This window comes from Notolepis coatsorum, assembly GCF_963971535.1.
Source record: "Notolepis coatsorum genome assembly, chromosome: 13".
Lineage (NCBI taxonomy): Eukaryota > Metazoa > Chordata > Actinopteri > Aulopiformes > Paralepididae > Notolepis > Notolepis coatsorum.
In genome coordinates this window covers 42,873,849-42,893,955 of record NC_140177.1, presented here as the reverse complement: position 1 = coordinate 42,893,955, position 20,107 = coordinate 42,873,849, and positions in this window count along the sequence as shown.

Sequence of the window (20,107 nt, the reverse complement as noted above, 5' to 3'; positions counted from 1 at the left end):
TGACTGCGCCCCCCCTTCGTTAGGAAGGATGGGGTGACAGGGCTCCCCGCACCCCTTGATGTGGGCTTACGGGTCCTCAGGGGGTACATCTGTCGGGTCTCGCGCCCGCTCTTCCCCATTATCTCGTAAGGCTCAGAGCGGGACGCGATGCAATACGAAATATAACGATAGGTTATGTAGATAACCTAGTTATATTAGTATTGGCTAAGCGTCCCGCTCTGCGCGCCCTGAGTTCCCTCTTGAGGGATCTTTTCCTGGGACGGGTTTTTGGCGAGGAAGGGTGTTTCATGACCAGAGTCATGGTTATATGGGTGGTACCACCATAAGGGGCGGGGCCCCATACAGGTGGGGTGCATGTGTTTTTTGTTCGTGGGAGATACATTAGGTATCACAGGAGATAGAAGTATCTCGTAAGGCTCAGAGCGGGACGCTTAGCCAATACTAATATAACTAGGTTATCTACATAACCTATCGTTATGTATATAACCAAGTTCTATGAATTATGGTGACGCTCAGCATCATTCTGCACGCACTTCACTTCGTGCACGAGCACTGAATAAAAATTCCACAATGTACCTTTACATCCCAACATTCGTCTGGCCACACCCCTATCCACTTATCTTCATAAGCAGGTGTGTGGTCACCTACTCGCCTCCTTCCCAAACTTTCACCACAAGGCGAGATCAAGGGCCGCAGCGGCGCCCTGATGCTGAGCGTCACCATAATTCATAGAACTTGGTTATATACATAACCTTACGTTCTATTTCATTATGGCTTCCGCTCAGCATCATTCTGCACAAGAGGAGCTGAGCGGGAGCCAAATCTCGACAAATGTACCCCGCTGAGGCCCCCCACAACCATCAGACCGGGGAGGACCGAGCCCCCTCACAGTGAGCTGTGGTGTTCCACAAGGAAGCATACTAGGACCGCTACTGTTCCTAATTTATGCAAATGACATGTCGTCAGCTTGTGACTGCAACTTGTTCCTGTTTGCGGACGACTCAGCCCTGCTGGTCTCTGACAAGAACAAGTTACAGGTTGAAACTAGGCAAAATCTGCATATGGCTCGCTGATAACAAACTATCATTACACATGGGCAAAACAGAGTCCATTCTCTTCGGTTCAAATAACAAACTCAGCAAGACCGACGGCTTCTCAGTTTACAGTGGGTGACAATATTGTCACAAGGAAAGATGAAATTACCTACCTGGGTTCCATCCTAGAGGCTAATCTCTCCTGTGACAAAATGGCATCCAATGTAATAAAAAAAGTCAACCAACGAACTCGATTCTTGTACCGGATCGCCTCTCTGGTAAACAAGAATACCCTGAAGACTCTGGCAGGAGCACTCATTCAAGGGTACTACGACTATGCTTGCACCTCATGGTACCAAAGCACCTCAAAGGCGCTAAAAACAAAATTACAAACATCTCAAAACAAACTGGTCAGACTACTGCTTGACCTTACTCCTAGAACCCACCTCACCCCTGCCCACTTTGACAACCTAGGATGGCTTAGAGTAGACGACAGAGTACAGCAACTTGCAATGGGCCTGGTCTACAAGATACACTACACGACCAAGGTACCCATGTACATGTCAAAATACTTCCCAAAGGTCAGTGAATACCACGATCACAACACCAGAGGGAGCTCCACAAATCATGTTAAACCCAGATTCGGCTCAAACAAGGGACTAAACACGTTTCGCAATTATGCCACATCAATGTGGAACACCCTACCCAAAACTGTAAAGGAATGTGAATCACTACCCACTTTCAAAACCACTCTCAAGGGACACCTACGGGAGACTGCAATTCGAAACTGGCCCCTGTAAATGTCCTAACCCAACCCCCTCCAATGTACAGTAATTTACCTAGTATGGTTTTGTCAATATTCCAATGTACAATTGTGCTTGTTTGTACAGTGTGTCGTCCCCCCCCCCAATGTACAGTTTTGCTGTTTATACAGTGTTTCTCCCCCCCCCCCCCCCCAACCACCTCTAATGTAAATTATCACGTAAGGTTGTCAATATCCCAATGTACCCAACCCCCCCCCACCCAACCTCCTCCAATGTACAGTTTCTACGTCAAATGTATATACTCCCTTTTCTTGACTCTTTTTGTATCACAAACAGTACTGTATTTTCAAATCTGGTATGTCATAAATGTAAAGATGTAGCAGTACTGTCTATCTGTATGTCATGTATGTCATATATGTCCTGATGAATTGAAAATGGGGGACCCTGATGTAAACAAGACGAAAGTCTTTCTCTGGTCTGCATCCCCTTAACAATTGTGTGTATTGAGCTGTACTGTATTGTACCCATTCTGCAATCTGTTAATAAAGTTTTCAATCAATCAATCAAAACCCTCCCTAATGGAGGATACCCTCCCTATTGGAGGCTTACGGGAGGGAGACGGATCCGACCGTGCGAAGAGGAACTCAAGCAACTCAACGCACAGGGTGAGCAGACCGTGGCTTGACCCCACGACTACGCACACGCACAACCCGCATGCCACCAGGGAACGAACGGAAGGAACAACCCTCGTTACTGCCCCCAAAAACACGGGGCCAAGAGCAAACTCAACCCTGTGGCAAGGCCGTAGCAGCGGAGCGCGAAGGAAGACCCAGACCCACTGAAGGGACTGGATCCCCTGGAAAAAGGGGGCCCGGAGAGGTCAATGATGCCAGGCATCAAGACCCCACCAGGCGGTCACTTAGTGACACCGCCCCCCACATCGCCAGCGTATTCGGACACGGCCCCTCCAAGAGCGGGCCCTTTCCCCCCATTAGTACACCGCCTGGCACACTGACCCTGCAACACAGGCAGTCAGCATGGCCGTAAAGCATTCAAAAAATTAACCAACGGAAGCAGGCAGCGCACCGGGGAAACCAGGCAACAGGCTGTAAACCCGAGCCTGGAGCACTGCGGACGAGACAGGCGCCAAAGGGGTCAACTGAAAACAGCCTCCCCGGCGGAAGTGGGCGTATGCTGGCGTTGTTGAGCACCATGACAAAGCCTCCATCAAAAAAAAAAAAACCCGGAGGGGTCGAGGCAGAGAAAGCTGACACGATTGACAGATGTCATGAACGTGCAGGGGCACACTCAACCGGGTAACCCGGGAGTTGACTCTGCTCCAACACACCAGGGAATCAACCACCCTCTCGGTACACAGACGGTGGTTGTTCCTATAACCCCTCAAGAAAAAACTCCAAAACAGCAGCTATACCGCAGTACAATTGTTTCAGTTTTCAAAAAAGGGTTATTCCAGGCCTACGGGTCGATGAAACGTTACTCCGGACCGGGCTCGGTGGCTCGGGAAGCACAGGGTTACCAGAGGAGGTCCAAAAGACCACCCCAACAGCCCCCTTTTCGCCACGTGTGAGAGAGGAGCGAAAAGAATGGAGAACCAGCCCTAAGCTCACTGCACTTGGTATTCCCAGGCGGTCTCCCAACCAAGTACTAACCAGGACCGAACCTGCTTAGCTTCCGAGATCGGACGAGATCGGGCGTGTACAGGTTGGTATGGCCGTAAGCCATTACAATAGTGCAGAGTACAACATGTACCCAACAAAGGGTCTCCATAACGCCTAACCCTGTGACACCCGGGCCGACCCGGCATTTTTCCCCCCGAAAAAGCACAAGTCCCTCAGGGTACCAGAACAGCAGATCTGCATCCCCGGCGGACAACGGGTTAACTGACCTGGACCAGCGCGACCAGAACCAGTCCCGTGCCCTAACCACGCCGACATGCCCACTCCAGAAGAGGGGGTAGGTATGCGTGTCGATCTAAAACAGGGGTGTCAAACTCATTTTCACAGAGGGCCACATCAGCATTATGGTTGCCCTCAAAGGGCCAAATACCGTATAAATGTTAATGTATTGTAAAATAAATGTAGCTACACATTTACATATTGTTAAACATGGTGTTTCTGTATTTATTACTTATTCAAGTTATACATATTGCATATTCATTTGCATAAATGTAAAAATATATGTTAGCTTATGTTATTTTAACAAATAATTTTAGTTTATCAGAACCCCATATTACTCCACCAATCAATGATCAAACCATTCAAGTAAATAACAAAGAAGAATATCATCAAATACAAGCTATGACATTAAGTTTGTTCAAAACCTTTGTGTCACAGTCAAGAGGGGCAGAACTAACAACTGTGAGCTGCAAAGAACATGTGGGACAGATGTAGCAGATGTTACAAAAACAAATGGCTGCACACAACCTTGCAGAGGCCATACATCCAACTAATGGAAGATAGTTTAATTAACTTTAATTAACAGATTGCAGAATGGGTACAGTACAGTACAGCTCAATACACACAATTGTTAAGGGGATGCAGACCAGAGAAAGACTTTCGACTTGTTTACATCAGGGTCCCCCATTTTCAATTCGTAATGAAATTGCTATTATGTGTCTGCATGAACACACAACTGTAACTGTACTAAAAAATAACAAAATAAGGGTTGTCTCAGTTCACAACTATATTGGTCAAGTTTTGGGTGGGACTTGTTTGCGTCCCTACAGCTTCTTATTCAATTGAGCGAGATGCTCGGTTATGTCACACAGCCAGTTTGCATCTGACAGTTTAGACAATATTTCTTCAACCCTTTGTTACCTATTCCGCCTGGATCTTTTTTGTATTTTGGGCTGTAAAATTGTCAAAGAATGTCTGAGGAGTAAGTGCTTTTGGCTTTTTTCCTTTGTTACCTCAGATGTTCAACATACATGTATGTGTAAGAATGTGTAATAACTAAGGCTGTCAAAGTTAAAGCTTTATTAACGCATTAACCCACAATTATTTTAACACTGCTATTTTTTAACCCAATATTAATGTAAAAAAAAAAAACATTTTTTTTTTACCTGAGCTCTTGGGGGGCCACATCAAATGACGTGGCGGGCCGGATTTGGCCCGCGGGCCGTGAGTTTGACACCTATGATCTAAAACATGAAAAGAGGGCCCCACCCAGACGGTCCCATTTGTACCGCGCTCAGTGGCCCACCCCAAGGGGCGTGAGACCCCTCTACCTATGTTCTGATCTATTCTGTTAACATCCCCCAGATATGAACGAGAATTCATCGAGACAACCTAGTAAACTGGCGCTCGGAAGAGACAAAACTCCATCCCAGTTGCCCTATAAAAACGCTGTTTTAATAACGAGCAACCAAGGTGCACTTAGCCCCTGCGTGATTCTTAACAGAACACCCCGAGCCAGCACTATGTACGCGTCGAGACCCAAACACATCAATGGATAGTCTAGCAAGACACCAGACCTTTTTCCTCCAAGTCGTCTGGGAGAACGACACGGAGCCGTCGTGCTTTATGTTCCTTCCTCTTTTTATTTAAAAAAGGAAGAAACAGACGGACATGAATCCCACGTGACGCAGCTGAGGGTAATTTTTTTTTACATTTTTACATCCCGCCACCCTCGCCACAGGGAGGAGACGGAAATCCCCAGAGAGACTTCCCACGCGAGCTGTACAGATTGAAAAGAATATATTGCAACATTGAGCTATGTAACACTTGGGTTAGGGCTCTCCGAGGAGGAGGCACTGAACCAATACACACTCAATAATCGAATTGAATCGAATACACACACAATAGAGCAGAACTCCTTTTTTTGAAGTTCTACTCACCTTGACAATCTGAGGAGGAAACTCTGAACTCTGAGGAGGCTCCCTCACTGGGAAGGAGAGTCCGAACTCACAGAAGGCACTTCTCTCTGAGGAGGAGCTTCGTGAGGAGGAGCTCTGACAACTCCCTGAAACAGATCCATAACATGGACCTGAACAACCCACGGAAGTCTTACCACTAGAGACACGCTCAGTGACGTACTCTATGGCGGGGGAATTTCCGCAGTGCACACGCCCAATCTTCCAGGGCGTGGGACCGGGAAACCCCCCCCCCCCTTACCCTGTAATGTGCCAAACAGCAACGTGACAGGAACCTTGAAGGACAGGTGGTTTTAACCCCTGACCAACAGAAAAAGGGGAGGAAAGGATTACCAGTTCACCCCTTTACGACCCCTCACCAATGATACGAAGTAATGACAAATAGAGCATGACACAGTCATAGCCTGCTACATGAAGCATCTAACAGCCTCACATAGCTCATGCGCTAACTTGCTACCTTTTTTTTTTACTAAGTTTTACTAAGGAAAAACACAGAACAGAGAGGGCCCCTTTAAGAGCCCCGGTCCAGACTTACACATGTGCTTCTGTGGGCCAAACCTAACCCAGTTGTAGATCACAAGACACACACAACCCTTCATCACAACAAAAATGGCAAAAGTACACTCTTGCTACAGAGGAACGCCGTTTTTCATAACGAGAGAAGACAGAAGTCCTCGATTATGTATTGGCCACAGGCCTTGCTAAGCACATATGATAAGTGACCAACAACCTTTTCTCTAGGAAAAAATTGTTTCTCAAGCAGAAAGCACAACCCCAGCAATTAAGCTGAGGGTTACATCGTATCCCCACAAACACAGTGACACAATATATTGTAACCAAACATGTCTGAGAGGAGGGGGGGAAGCCCCAGGGAACCGGGGGGACACCCCTCCCATCTTACCCTTAATACGACCAAGGCGAACAGGCACCTCTGTTAATGTGTGAACATACTGTTCATTGTCATCACAGGCTGAGAAAAAGATTCATTCCTCAATCACATGTCACTAAGCATAGCTTTACAGGTTTAATAACCCTCTTAGTTGTGAGTTCACCCACGGTACAAGTACAACGTTACATGAACACACATGTTCTCATCACAACCAAACCAGTTCATTTTTACACACGTAAAAAACAACGCCGATTTACTACAGAGAGAAGCTATACCAGTGACAAGACAATTCACACACAACACGTGTCGTATCCTCAATGTATTGCAGCAACACATGTTTTGGAAACATCGTTATTACAAAACATTTATAAGGAAAGAAAAGAAGAAGTGTTTAAAGTCCGGAGGACTCCTACCTTCACCCAGAACGCCGGCTGAAAGAACAGCAACACTGGTTAACGGGACACCGAGTTGAACCCAGTGTCTCCTGCGCCGGTGACGAGGGTATGTCCGCAACGCCACCCAGCCGCCGTTCTCCATGTTGACGAAGTCCTCGCTGGCACTGGCAACCGGGTGTAGGGCCGACTAACATCCTCTGTCAAAGATGACGTCGTAGTCAGAGTGTTTTAAGGCATGTTATAGTCACAGTATCGTTTCAACAGTGTAGCATTAAGCTAACAGCCGTCCGACTGATAGCAACAAGCTAACGTTTACTAGCCTGGTAAACACAGCGAGCTAGCGCCGCAGCTAACAGCTGACTGGCTAACACAGTAGGCCACAACTAGCACGCCAGCTAAGCAGCTAACACCTGAACTGTACACAACGATATAACAAGCCACACTTCAGACAGGCCGCTGTCCAAGTCCCTCCCCATCCTAAGAGGGACGAGAAAAATAATGTCAAACACAGTTTTCAGCAGTGATTTACCAGACATACAGCGGAGCCAGCACAATTCCCATCCAGGCTGCAGCCGACTTTGAGCATGGAACTCCCGATAAAGAAGATCCTATGCCCACATTTCCTCGTTAGAGTGTACTTTCACTTTGATGTGAAAGATGGGGCCTGCACGGGACAGAGAAGCATCCGCTCGTCCAGAGAATCCCGGGTTTTTCCCAAGTCTTGGTCACGGCCCACTAGATTGACCATCATGGGCGTCAGACCAAGATCCTCCGACCACCGTTTAAAAAGCAGAGCAGAGGACCCCAGTCTGAAGTCGGCGATTCGTAAAATTGTCAGCCAACCCCCACAGCATCAACAACAACCAGAGCTCGCAAGCAAAACAGTACTTACCCCACCCTGGAAGCAACCGCTTTCTCACAACAGTCGGTGCTTCCCACAGTCCAGCTGTATGGCCGGAGGGCCAACCCATCCAGCCGCAGCAAGGAGGACTGTAGTTGGGGAGCATGTCAGCGGTGTGAGCTCCTAATACGAAAAAGCTGTTGAAGGTCAGAATGATCATCATCTTCCAGACACTCCAGTGACGAAGACAATATCGCCGTATTTTCTCAAAAATAGTGAGAGAGAAAATAAAGATATGATGTCAACGTATCTTCCCGTTCTTTTGTTTTCCAACTTTCTTCTACTAACAACCTCGTCAAGTGGGGATCTACCGAAGTGAAAGTGAAGAAGGAGGCGAGTAGGTGACCACACACCTGCTTATGAAGGTAAGCGGATAGAGGTGTGGCCAAACGAATGTTGGGATGTAAAAGTACATTGTGGAATTTTTATTCAGTGCTCGTGCACGAAGTGAAGTGCGTGCAGAATGATGCTGAGCGGAAGCCATAATGAAATAGAACTGTGTGTCCTCTAATGTGTACCTGAGCTACTGCTGGTAGAGATGAAACCAGAACAGAGTCAACCCTGGATGCCTGGGTTTTTGGCTTGAAATATGATGGTGAAGCAAGATGATATGCCATCATGTGTTGGTGTCTGATTGCCATCGTCTTCAAGATATTTTTTAAGTTTTGAGTGTCATCTTTTGAAAAAGCGGTGCTTGGCCTCAAATCGCATGGTCCAAACATGCAGCAGGGGTCCAAAGCACTTAACTAGAGCGGGATAATGCTCCACAAAGTGATGTTTAGGATGGAGTTTAACTGCAGGGAAAACCTCTAATAGTACCTGTCTATGATCACTGATTTTGCACTGAAAATAGTCTAAGGTTTCATCAGTATATGATGGGCACAATGCTAACTCTAGCACCTCTTTCAGCTCCATCAAAACTGCCCATTCTGCATCACCCGCTGGTACTACACTCAGGGCCGCCTCAGGGGGTGTGTGAGCAGTGCGGTTGCACAGGGCCTCGCAGGAAGGGGGGCCTCGCACAAAAAAATAAAATAAAAATAAAAATAAAAAATTTTGTATTTATTCTTTTTATTATTATTTAAAAAAAAATTGCGAGGCCCCCCTTCCCGCGAGGCCCTTTTTCATCACAGACCTAAAATCTAGTTTTGCTTATATGCTTATATATTTCACATTAGACACGTTTGTAGAATGTGTCTGACTTGTTCCTGGCTCTGCGGCTCTGCAGCAGACATACTCACTATTGGAGCTCTGGGGCTCTGCAGCAGACATACTATTGGTTTCAACGAAGGGAGGGGTTACATCATGTGTACGCCGGCGTGCGTCAGCTGCGTTTGACTATTTCGCGCGTGCAGCTTTGGAGGTTATGCTTAGTTATGCCAGCCAAGACAAAGAGGACGGTCATTCGGCAGATGGACTGAAGATGAAAGTTGTTGCATGTTAGACAGTTCAGTCAGGCTAGCCATGTCGGCTTAACTAAAGGCAGGGACAGCTAGTTAGCTTTAGCTACGTTATAATATCGAGTGCTAACGTGTGGTTCAGTCGGGATAGCCATGATGATGTCGGCTAGTAGCTAGCTTAGCTAAAGGCTAACTAGCGTTAGCTAACCTAGAGAGAGCGCGTGCAGCATTGTTATGCCAAGATGAAGAGGACGGTCATTCGGCAGATGAACTTCGTCAACTCCACGTGGTTGTCTCCATCCTCTTGGACGTTTGGTGAGTTTTTAATGCACTCTATTCTATTCCCGCCGTGGATATATCTCTCTCTCTCGGGAGCCAAACGGGCCGGCTAGCTGTTGTAGCTAATGTTATATTGAGCCAAAGCGGGCCGGCTAGCTAACGTAGCTAACGTTATATTGAGCCAAACGGGCCGGCTAGCTGTTGTAGTAGCTAACGGTGTGTGGCCTGGTGTCAGCACCTGGCTACTCTATTTGCAGTTAGCCTATTTAGCTGATGTCGGCCATTGGCTCCTTGCTACTTTGTTTTCTCTGGTATAGACCCTCTTCTCTTTGGATTTAAGTGTTGATCTTTGTCCTTTTGGATCTATGTATATTCATGTTGCCTTTGTGAAGTTATCTTTTCCTTCTGTTTTGTTCTTCCATTAAAAGTTGAATATCCTTTAGGGGCTCATCTTTGCTTATCTCTCTCATACATGCTCTCTCTCTAACACACACACACACATGCTCTCTCTCTCTAACACACAAACACACATGCTCTCTCTCTCTCTCTTTCTAACACACACAGACATGCTCTATATCTCTCTCTAACACACAAAATGACATGCTCTCTCTCTATATATTTCTCTCTCTTTCTAACACACATATACATGCTCTCTCTCTAACACACACACACAAACAGACATGCTCTCTCTCTATCTCTCTCTTTCTAACACACACAGACATGCTCTATCTATCTCTCTCTCTTCAATTCCAATGGGCTTTATTTCACATTCTTGTATTTCTCCCAGTAGGTATGGGAGTTTTGAGTTATTGTCGATGTTTTCAAAGTCTCTTTGGGTGTTTGCAATTTGTGGGAAGTATGTCTTGGTATAGTGGGCAGGTTGTTAAGAAGTGGAGCTCGGTTTCCACCTCATCTTGTGTGCAGTGGGTCTGTCTTCGCTTGGGAGCCAGGTCTGCCTATGGCGGCCTTTCTCGATGGCTAGGCTGTGCTCGCTGAGTCTGTACCTAGTCAAGGATCTTCTTAGTATTGGGTCAGTCACAGTGCTCAGGTATTCTGCCACTGTGTACTCTCTGTTTAGGGCCAAATAGCATTTCAATTTGCTCTGGTTTTGGGTTGTTTCTTTCCAATGTGTCTCTCTCTCTCTCTCTCTCTCTCTCTCTCTCTCTCTCTCTCTCTCTCTCTCTGGCCTTGCTCTGGTGGAGGGTCAGGGGCATTGCCGGGTCTGTGCAGCGATAACACTGTATATTGACTGTAGAACGGGAGCTCTCTCTCGCTCTCTCTCTTGCTATATTTTGACTGTATCATGCCCAGCCTCGGGCAGCGCTATTATTTAAGAATATGTTGACTGTATGACATTTTTTTTTTCTTTTTTTTTTAACCTTTTAGGGGGGCCTCGCGTTTAAATCTCGCACAGGGCCTCGCATTTCTCCCAGGCGGCCCTGACTACACTGCCTACAAGTAAAGGAAGCAGTCGGAGCAGAGTGGCATTTTCATGCCCATTGCCTCCTATTGTTCCTCGAGAAACAAATGTTTGGGGAATTGGGTGAGGTCTATCCACTTTATCAGCGTGCTGATACGGGAATGATCCAATCTTTTGGTTCAAATACTCTAAAGTGAAGTACTTTCGCCGAATCATCTCTTTAACACAGAGAGAAAGCTCCACGGGAACCATGCCTTCCAGAAGATTGTGAAGTATATCTGGAGAAAACCCTGTGATTGTATGAAAGTAATTCAGGGATTCACTTAAGACACAGCCACCTTTAACACCAAAATGGCTGCTCGAAGTGTCATGTGCAGTTTGTACATGCAGGTCATGGCTGACTTTGGTTCTCTGAGAAAACTCTCCCTCTCTGACTTCAGTTGTTTGAAACTGTTCACTTGTGGCCAGACAGAATCTGCAAACATAGCCTGCTCTAAATGACTCCACAAAGCCACAGAATCCATGAGCGCCTAGATTGTCGGCAGAAACACACCAGATTGTGCCTTTGACATTCTGACCAACTCTTTCAATGAAAACACCATCTTGTTCCAGAGTATGAACATCACGCAGCAATGGAGCAAGTACAGCTGCATATCCATACCTACGGAGGTCTGTCACTTTTACCAGCATTGCCAGCTGTATAGCGTGTAATGCTGATCGGTATTTTGGTGGCACATTGGCGAGGACCCAATATATAGCACACACGTGATGTGCCAAGCGGATTGGCAATTTCCAGATCATCTATATATAGCTGAAGTGGTAGGATGAGATTCCCTGTTGACAGTAACTCATTTTCAAGGAAATGGGAGCCATCAGACCATGACACATATTGACCAGATATTTGGTTCTGTAATCTTGTCAAGGATGTCTGTGTTTTTAAACAACTCTTGAATCATTGAAAGGATGGGAACATACATGCTGGTATGTCCTGGTTGCTCCAACTGATACTCTACTGGCATTACACATGGATGCGCTCCATAAAGCTTTTTCTGCGCTTGGTTGAACACAACTCTGCACCTTTAGAGGTAGATGTAGACAGAACATTGCAGTTCATGACAGCGCCAACAACTTCATCCAGTGTAGGTTCTGCAATATTGTGACCATTTCTCTGCAATATGTCATTAACTGCCTCCTTGATCAATGGCTGAGATAAGGAGAAGACCTGATTCAAGTGGTCTACTATTTCTTGAATAGCTGTGTTTGAGACATGGAGGATAACCTGCATCTTTAGGAACAAGGAAGATACGTTAATTTTAAGTTGATTTCTTAGATTGTCAGTGTCACATTGATCATCATCCACCACTTCTATGCTCTGGTCTGGACATTCTTCATGCAAATCACTAGTGACGTCAGAAATCCTGTCTTGGGGATCCTCAACAACGACAGCTTTTAAGTCTGATGCAAGACTTAATTGGTGTTATCTGCTTTTATGGGAATTGAATGAAGAGTAAACATTTGTGCTATAGCTACAATCCTTATATGGGCATGTCACTGTTTCATGATTTTTTTAATGCTTTCTGAGATGACTTAAGAAAATTTATTCAGAAAAGGGTTCCCGAAATGCGCACAAAGGGCATTTTATTACCACAGAGCTCTGCAGCTGTTCTGGTCTACTGCTAAGCTGTGCAGTATGATATCTTGACAAATGAGTACTTAGTGCATTAAGCGTCTGAAATGTACACATACAATCAGTATAGAGGCATGGAAGAGGACTGACTCTGGAAAAGTGGCTGTGTTGCAGTCTGTAGTGTTTAAATAACTGTATTCTAGAAGTCAAAAAACCTGCACACAATTTACACTGCCAGACTACCATATTGGAACTATGAGAAAAAACTGAGCTCTGTGGAAACAGATTAATAAACTATGTTCTGGTCTCAACGATACAGTCCCACTCTCACAAATATGTTTTTATATTTACAAATAATCAGCTTACTGTTTGGCTAATTTTAATATTTCCCAGCAGCACTTGCTACCTGAAAGGCAAGGAAAAAAATACAACGTTTAGACCTCCATGAAACATATACCAGAATAACTTACAACTCAATATAACAAGTTCATTAGCTACAAAACATGATCATGGAATACATAATTATCACAGTTTGACCATCCATGTTTAACCATCAATCAGAAGGAGAGAGAGAGAGAGAGCGGGAGATAGCGGGAGGAAGAGAGAGAGAGAGAGAGAGCGGGAGGGAGAGAGAGAGAGAGAGCGAGAGAGCGAGAGAGAGGAGAGAGAGAGAGAGAGAGAAAGGAGATAGAGAGAGAGGGCAGGAGAGCTAGAGCGAGAGAGAGAGAGCGTGAGGGAGGGAGGGAGGGAGGGAGAGAGAGAGAGCGGAGATGAATGAGAGAGTGAATTAATCTCCATCTCTCTCAAACCTCCTTTTGTCTGTACAAAAATATATATTTATTTACCAAACATCAATTTACCAAGCTCAAAGAAACCATGCCATGACGGCGCGGCGCCATGACACTCAACCAATATACTGCTGCTGGCGGGACAAAACCTCATAACTCCAAAAACACAACTCTTCAGCAGATGAAAAAAACGAACACAGATTTGAGGGCGAATAGAGTTAGGAGGTTTAGACAGATGATCGGTTTAATGCTTTCCCATTGTTTAAACGTTGTAAAACACACACACACGTATGGAGGATGATCTACAGAGTTGATTTATATAAAAAAAAATTAAATGGACTTATGAGGTTTTGTCCCGCCAGCAGCGATACTTAAATTCAACCCAAATTAATCTCCCTCAAACCCGTCTTTAACTCAAACATATATCTATTTACCAAACATGAATTTAAACCAACCAACCGCCAAACAACGTCAAACAGATGCAGATATGTGACAAACCTAAAATGGAGATATGGCTTACTTTAACATGCCACGAGGGCCGGCGCCATCTTTACCAATTATTCACTAACTCGTACACTTGACCCAAAAGTATACAGCGAACTCTTAATATTTTTCATGCATAAACAACCATGCAACATTTCGGTGTGCCATAATGTTTTAATTGGAACACAGCAGGCAGTTGTTTTAGAAGACAATGGAGACAGAGTTAGCTATATTAATTAACAAACTGAACATCATGCAATTAACTAAACTAAACTATTAAAAGATGCGCTAGCATGTTCACGCAATTTGCATCTACAAATTGCATATCCGAACAGATTAAATGACCACAGATAACCGCAAATTGGCAAATTTACATATATATTTACTCACTTGAAAGAAAGTTGACGTGCACCTCCAGCTGCTGACTGCATCTCATGAGGCACGACATGTGGTCAGGTATAAAATATATCCCAGAATTCCTCCGCAGCTGCGCACAACACAACAGTCGTTTCCTGTTGCTTGCTGCAGAAATATTATTTTCACATGTGCCGTTATTTCTCACTTCTCAGAGCTGAGCTTCTCTAAACAAATTCTTTAATATAATTGCCTCATCCAGTGCTCACAAAAACATGCAGGTTGCATGTTCTCATGCACACATCATCACACTAATGTTACTGCATCAGACAGTAATGTTGAAACATAGAAATTAGTGGAAAATATATTTTTTTATAAGATAAGATAAGTTATTCCTTTATTGAATTCTACCACTGAACCGCAATACTCTGTATTTACTTAATTCTTTTAAGTTGTACTTAAGGTATGCTTTTACATTATACTTACTTAATACGTGAATAGTTCCAAGGCAATCAAAAACGATGAGTTTAATTTAATCAAAACATAAGAACAAGTCACACAAACTCAACATATGTAAGTTAGGTGAACTTCCATAGAATATTGAGTATATCCTACTCAAACTAATTGATTATTTTGAACATGCGGTTTACAGTCTGTATCTACTTAATTATCTTAAGTTGTACTTAAGTTATGCTTTTACATTATACTTACTTAATAAGTGAATAGTTCCAAGTCAATCAAAAACTATGAGTTTTATTTACTCAAAACATAAGAACACGTCACACGAACTCAAGACATTCAAGTTAGTAGAACTTTCATAGAATATTGAGTATACCCTACTCAAACTAATTGATTATTTTGAACATGCGGGTTTACAGTGAACAGGCTGACTCTAGAGGTATGTGGCAGGGCCTCAGAACAATGACAGATTACAAAGGCACCTCCCTCAAGCTGAACGGTGACATCCAACTGGCAAATGATCTCAATACCTTCTATGCGAGGTTTGAGGCTGTGAATAACAACACCAGCCTACAAACCACCGCAATGGAGGCGGGGGCCACTGCCGATGGAGACTCAGTGTTCAGGTTAACAGAACATGAGGTGAGGAGGACCTTTAAGAAAGTGAATATCATGAAGGCAGCAGGACCGGACGGTATCCCCGGCCGCATCCTAAAAGTCTGTGCCGACAAACTGGCACCGGTATTCACTGACATATTTAACCTGTCCTTAGAACAGGCTGTCCTCCCCACCTGTCTGAAGAAGTCCACCATTATCCCTGTACCCAAAAAATCCAAGCCTGCTTGCCTCAACGACTACCGCCCTGTAGCTCTCACCTCCATAGCCATGAAATGATTTGAGAAGCTATAGGGCTACATCTGTTCCTCCCTCCCCAACACCCTGGACCCCCTGCAATTTGCATACCGCCCTAACCGGTCCACGGAGGACGCCATAGCTCATGTGCTGCACACAGCAGCATCACACCTGGACAAGGGGAACTATGTGAGAATGCTATTCATTGACTACAGCTCAGCATTCAACACCATAGTCCCCTCCAAACTCATAGCCAATCTCAGGGACCTGGGCTTGAACTATGACCTCTGCCAGCAGGGCCGGACTGGGGAAATAATTCATACCGGGAGATACAGCGCGAAATATAGCCCCAATCAGGCCACTTTTTAAGCGGGGGGTCTGGGGGTCCCCCACCCGGAAAATGTTTGTTACAAAGACTTAATCTCCTGAATTCTGGTGAATTTTAGTGCATGTGAACCACAAACTAATGAGCCAACAATTGCTTAGTACAGTGCTCTGGTACACTTTTTCTGTCAGGCCCCCCTTTGGCGGACCAAAATATTTTGGGCCCCTCGCCCCAACAAAATAGTCATGAAATGGGCCATGTTTAAATTTATTGAAATAACACCAATATCGTGACCTTTCAAATTGGCCCTATATTTTGTTTTCAGAGCTGTCATGGATGAAAAGCCAGCTTCACACAGATACTATGTGGTGCTGAATGGTATCAACACCTTAACTGCTGCATCATGAGATACTTGGTGGGCCATGAGATGAGATACTTGGTACTTGGAGATTTCAAAGAGTTCTTCCAAGAGTTTGGATGGAGATGTGTCAGGATGCTTTGTCTCAATGTTGTCTGTAAAGGTTTTTTTTATCCAGAGTAACTTGGTGATCCTTTTCTGTGTTTTATTAAATAATGATTTTCAGATTTTGAGAAATGGTATTTTCATGGAGAACAGTGCAGCTGCAACAGATAGCACTTTAGTGATAATTTTCTGTAATCAAAAAAAGAAAAAAAAAAAAAGATTGTAAATCTCAAGGCCCCCCCTGTCATGCCTCTGCGCCCCCCACTTTGAGAAACACTGGCTTAGTACAATGTACTATTATTAACCTCAAATAAAACTGTTGTGGCACTAGCAATGCTACTCTCTCCACCTTCAAAAAGAAAAAAGCAAGAGCACAACATATTTTTCTATTTACTATTGTTGTGAAGGATCAGATTAAGCCGAATATATATGTTTATTTATGGATATATATTTAATAGTATTTGTATATCGTTTGATATCCCCTGTATATTCCTTGTACAATATGCACTGAATATCCCTTTAGTCTACTAACAGCCCATAATAGTTTCATTCTACCATTGGACGAGAACCTGGCGCCAGCAGCCATGCCCCTTGGTTCAAGTTCAATCGTGCCGACAAACATGTCGTGGCAAGCCCGGTTCCGCGTAGGAATACGTCTGGCGAAATACGAATGGTACTATTTGTTCACAGCGCATATATATATGGCGCAAGTAAAGTAGAACTTTCTTTTAGTCCATTAGTCCTTTACCCTCCAACCTAGTAACAGACGTGAAGCCTCACCCACGACGCACGTGTGGTGCAGTATGGCCTACTTGGCCTCAGAATAGGCATTGAGACATCGTGTGGATTAATAGTTGAATTGTCATAGTTTGGCACTATACCGTCGAGTTGGACGTATTTCTATTAAGTTAATAATAGTCTATTATGTATGGTGCATCGTTCGGTTAGAGTTATAAAGTGAGCAGTACCCCCATCGTTCCTGACGTTATCTGGAGTCTTAACCAGGCTGGGCAGACCACGTGTGGTGCTTGCATCCGAGGAGCTCCGGGCCAGGACGAGTGGACCTGTACATTGGATTACTTTACCCGGACGACGGCGAGCCTTCCACGGCTTGGATTATCTACATGCTTTGGGTGCTTTGATTATGCCATGGATAACGGCCAACACTGCTGAGTGTTGGAACTACCCCCCGGAGAGGAGTCCAGGTGAGACGGCGCTCTACCCCGAGTGAGGTCGCCTCACGTCTCTTCGTTGTGGACCGGCAGTTACCGTCCACCAGAGGGTCCAGCTGTATTCATCTGTGGACCGAGGTTCTGTGGGCACCGTGTTCAGAACTCTGAATTCTCCCAAGAAATCGTCGGCCAGATGGGATACCGCCAGCGGCTCTTCTAACCCCCCCCCTACTGTCTTACAACCAGCGGGACCCCCCCCCCCCCTTTAGTGTATCCAGCTATAATCATTTAAGTACCATCGCTATAGTTCCCTAAAGAACCAGGTTGTATACTTACTCCCTGCGTAACCAGAGATTGGACATTCAATGTTGATTTACCTACGAATACTCATTTGCCTTACAAGTGCATTTCAAATCATAAATGTCATTAAGTGAACGTTGTATATACCCTTTGCTATATAAAATATTCGATTTATACATTTGTGTGGACTTCGTTTCATCAGGTGGGAAAGTGTTCATCATATCTATATCATGTACTGGATGGCCAGAAGTTAAAGTACAAGTGGTAGTGGTTTAATAATACCATACTTATCAATACAGTCAGGGAATTGTACCCCTCAGTTACAACTATTATAATACAGTTAACCACTCTCTCCACCTATTCAAACAGAGCAAGAGCACAATACCATATTCACTTTACTGATGCACTACACATCAACAGTTAAAATAGCCCTTTACACAAACATTAAATAACAGACCTTTCATTACAATACTATAATAACAGTAGCCACTGCCAGAATAGTGACACATGTATCGCGTGTGGTGAGCACACGCATGCATGCACAACGAAGACAGAAGATTGCGTTGTCTCAATCATTTTAACTATAAAATTAGCTCAAAGTATGAGCTCACTGACTGAAATTTCCAACAAAAAGCATCAATTGTCAAATAATATTGATCACATTAACTAGACTAGATGTTTTTGAGGAAATTAGAAAGGGAACAACAACTTAACCCTTGTGTCTGATCAGATTCTTATTTTTTTGATAACTTTGCAGTGATTATGTTTGTAGCCAATGTGGCAAAGGTGTGTAATCTTTGAATTATCTTGGAATTATTTTGACTTTCTCTTTCATAAATTGTTTATTCAACTTCAGCCCCAATCATAACCACCACATATTGTTTTTTGTAATGTCAGATTTAACAACTCCTTTCAGAAAAGTGGAAGTGTGCCATCTGCCATTCCATTCGCCGCCTCCGCTGTCAATCAGTTGTATCGCCTGGTCCCACCTCCACCAATCACAAGCGGCAGCACGGCTCCATTGTGTGTGTGTGATCCGCGTGAAGGAGAGAGAGTCAGATAGTTCTCCAACTCTGTCGCAGACAGTGAAATCCTGGTTGTTCCCCACCCACCTAGGTTATCGAACTATCGCGCCGCGCCGCCGCCATATAGAAACAATGGCCTGGCAAAAAAAAAAAAAAAAAAAAAAAAAAATTGCAGGCCAGGCCACCGGGAAAACTCCCGGTGCTCCCGATGGCCAGTCCGGGCCTGGGTCTTGGACTTCCTGACGGGCAGACCCCAGGTGGTGAGAGCAGGCAACTGCACCTCCTCATCCATCACTCTCAACATAGGGGCCCCCCAGGGCTGTGTTCTGAGTCCCCTCCTCTACTCCCTGTACACACATGACTGTGTGTCGTACAGCGGAACAACAACACAGTCATCAAATTTTCTGACGACACAGTAGTGGTGGGCCTGATCTCTGCAAACGACGAGAGGGCCTACCTGGAAGAGGTAAAGGTTCTAGCGGGATGGTGTCAAGAGAACAGCCTCTCCCTGAACGTCAGCAAAACAAAGGAGATGATTGTGGACTTTAGGAGGTTGGGGGTCAGGGACTACAGCCCCCTCAGCATCGACGGAGCACCGGTTGAGAGAGTGAACAGTTTTAAGTACCTCGGAGTCCACATATCTGAGGACTTGACATGGACCACACACATTCACAGTGTTATCAAGAAGGCACGACAACGCCTCTACTTCCTCAGGCGCCTAAGGAAGTTCCAAGTGAGTCAGAAGATCCTCAAGAACTTCTACTCATGCACAATAGAGAGCATCCTGACTGGTAACATCACCTCCTGGTTTGGGAATAGCACTGCACAAGACCATAGCAGACTACAGAGAGTGGCCCGTTCAGCCGAACGCACAATTGGAGGGGGGCTTCCCACTCTCCAGAACATTTACAACAAGCGGTGCATGGGTAAGGCTAAGAGAATAATCAAAGACCCCAGCCACCCAAACAACTGCCTCTTTGAACTGCTGCGGTCAGGCAAGCGATACCGGAGTCTCATGGCAAGCACAGAGAGACTCAGAAGGAGCTTCTATCCCCAGGCCATCAGGATGCTCAATGCACAATGAACAATAACAGACCATCAAACACACCCCACAACACACACATCCACATGCACACACTCCCTTTAAATAAACAACACACTGTAGCACACACTTTACCCACTTTAGACACTAACACACACTTTATATTTATTGGCATCAACCCCATGCACCTCATTGCACCTCACCACCACAAGGTGGCACCACAAGCTAAGCTATACATCACAA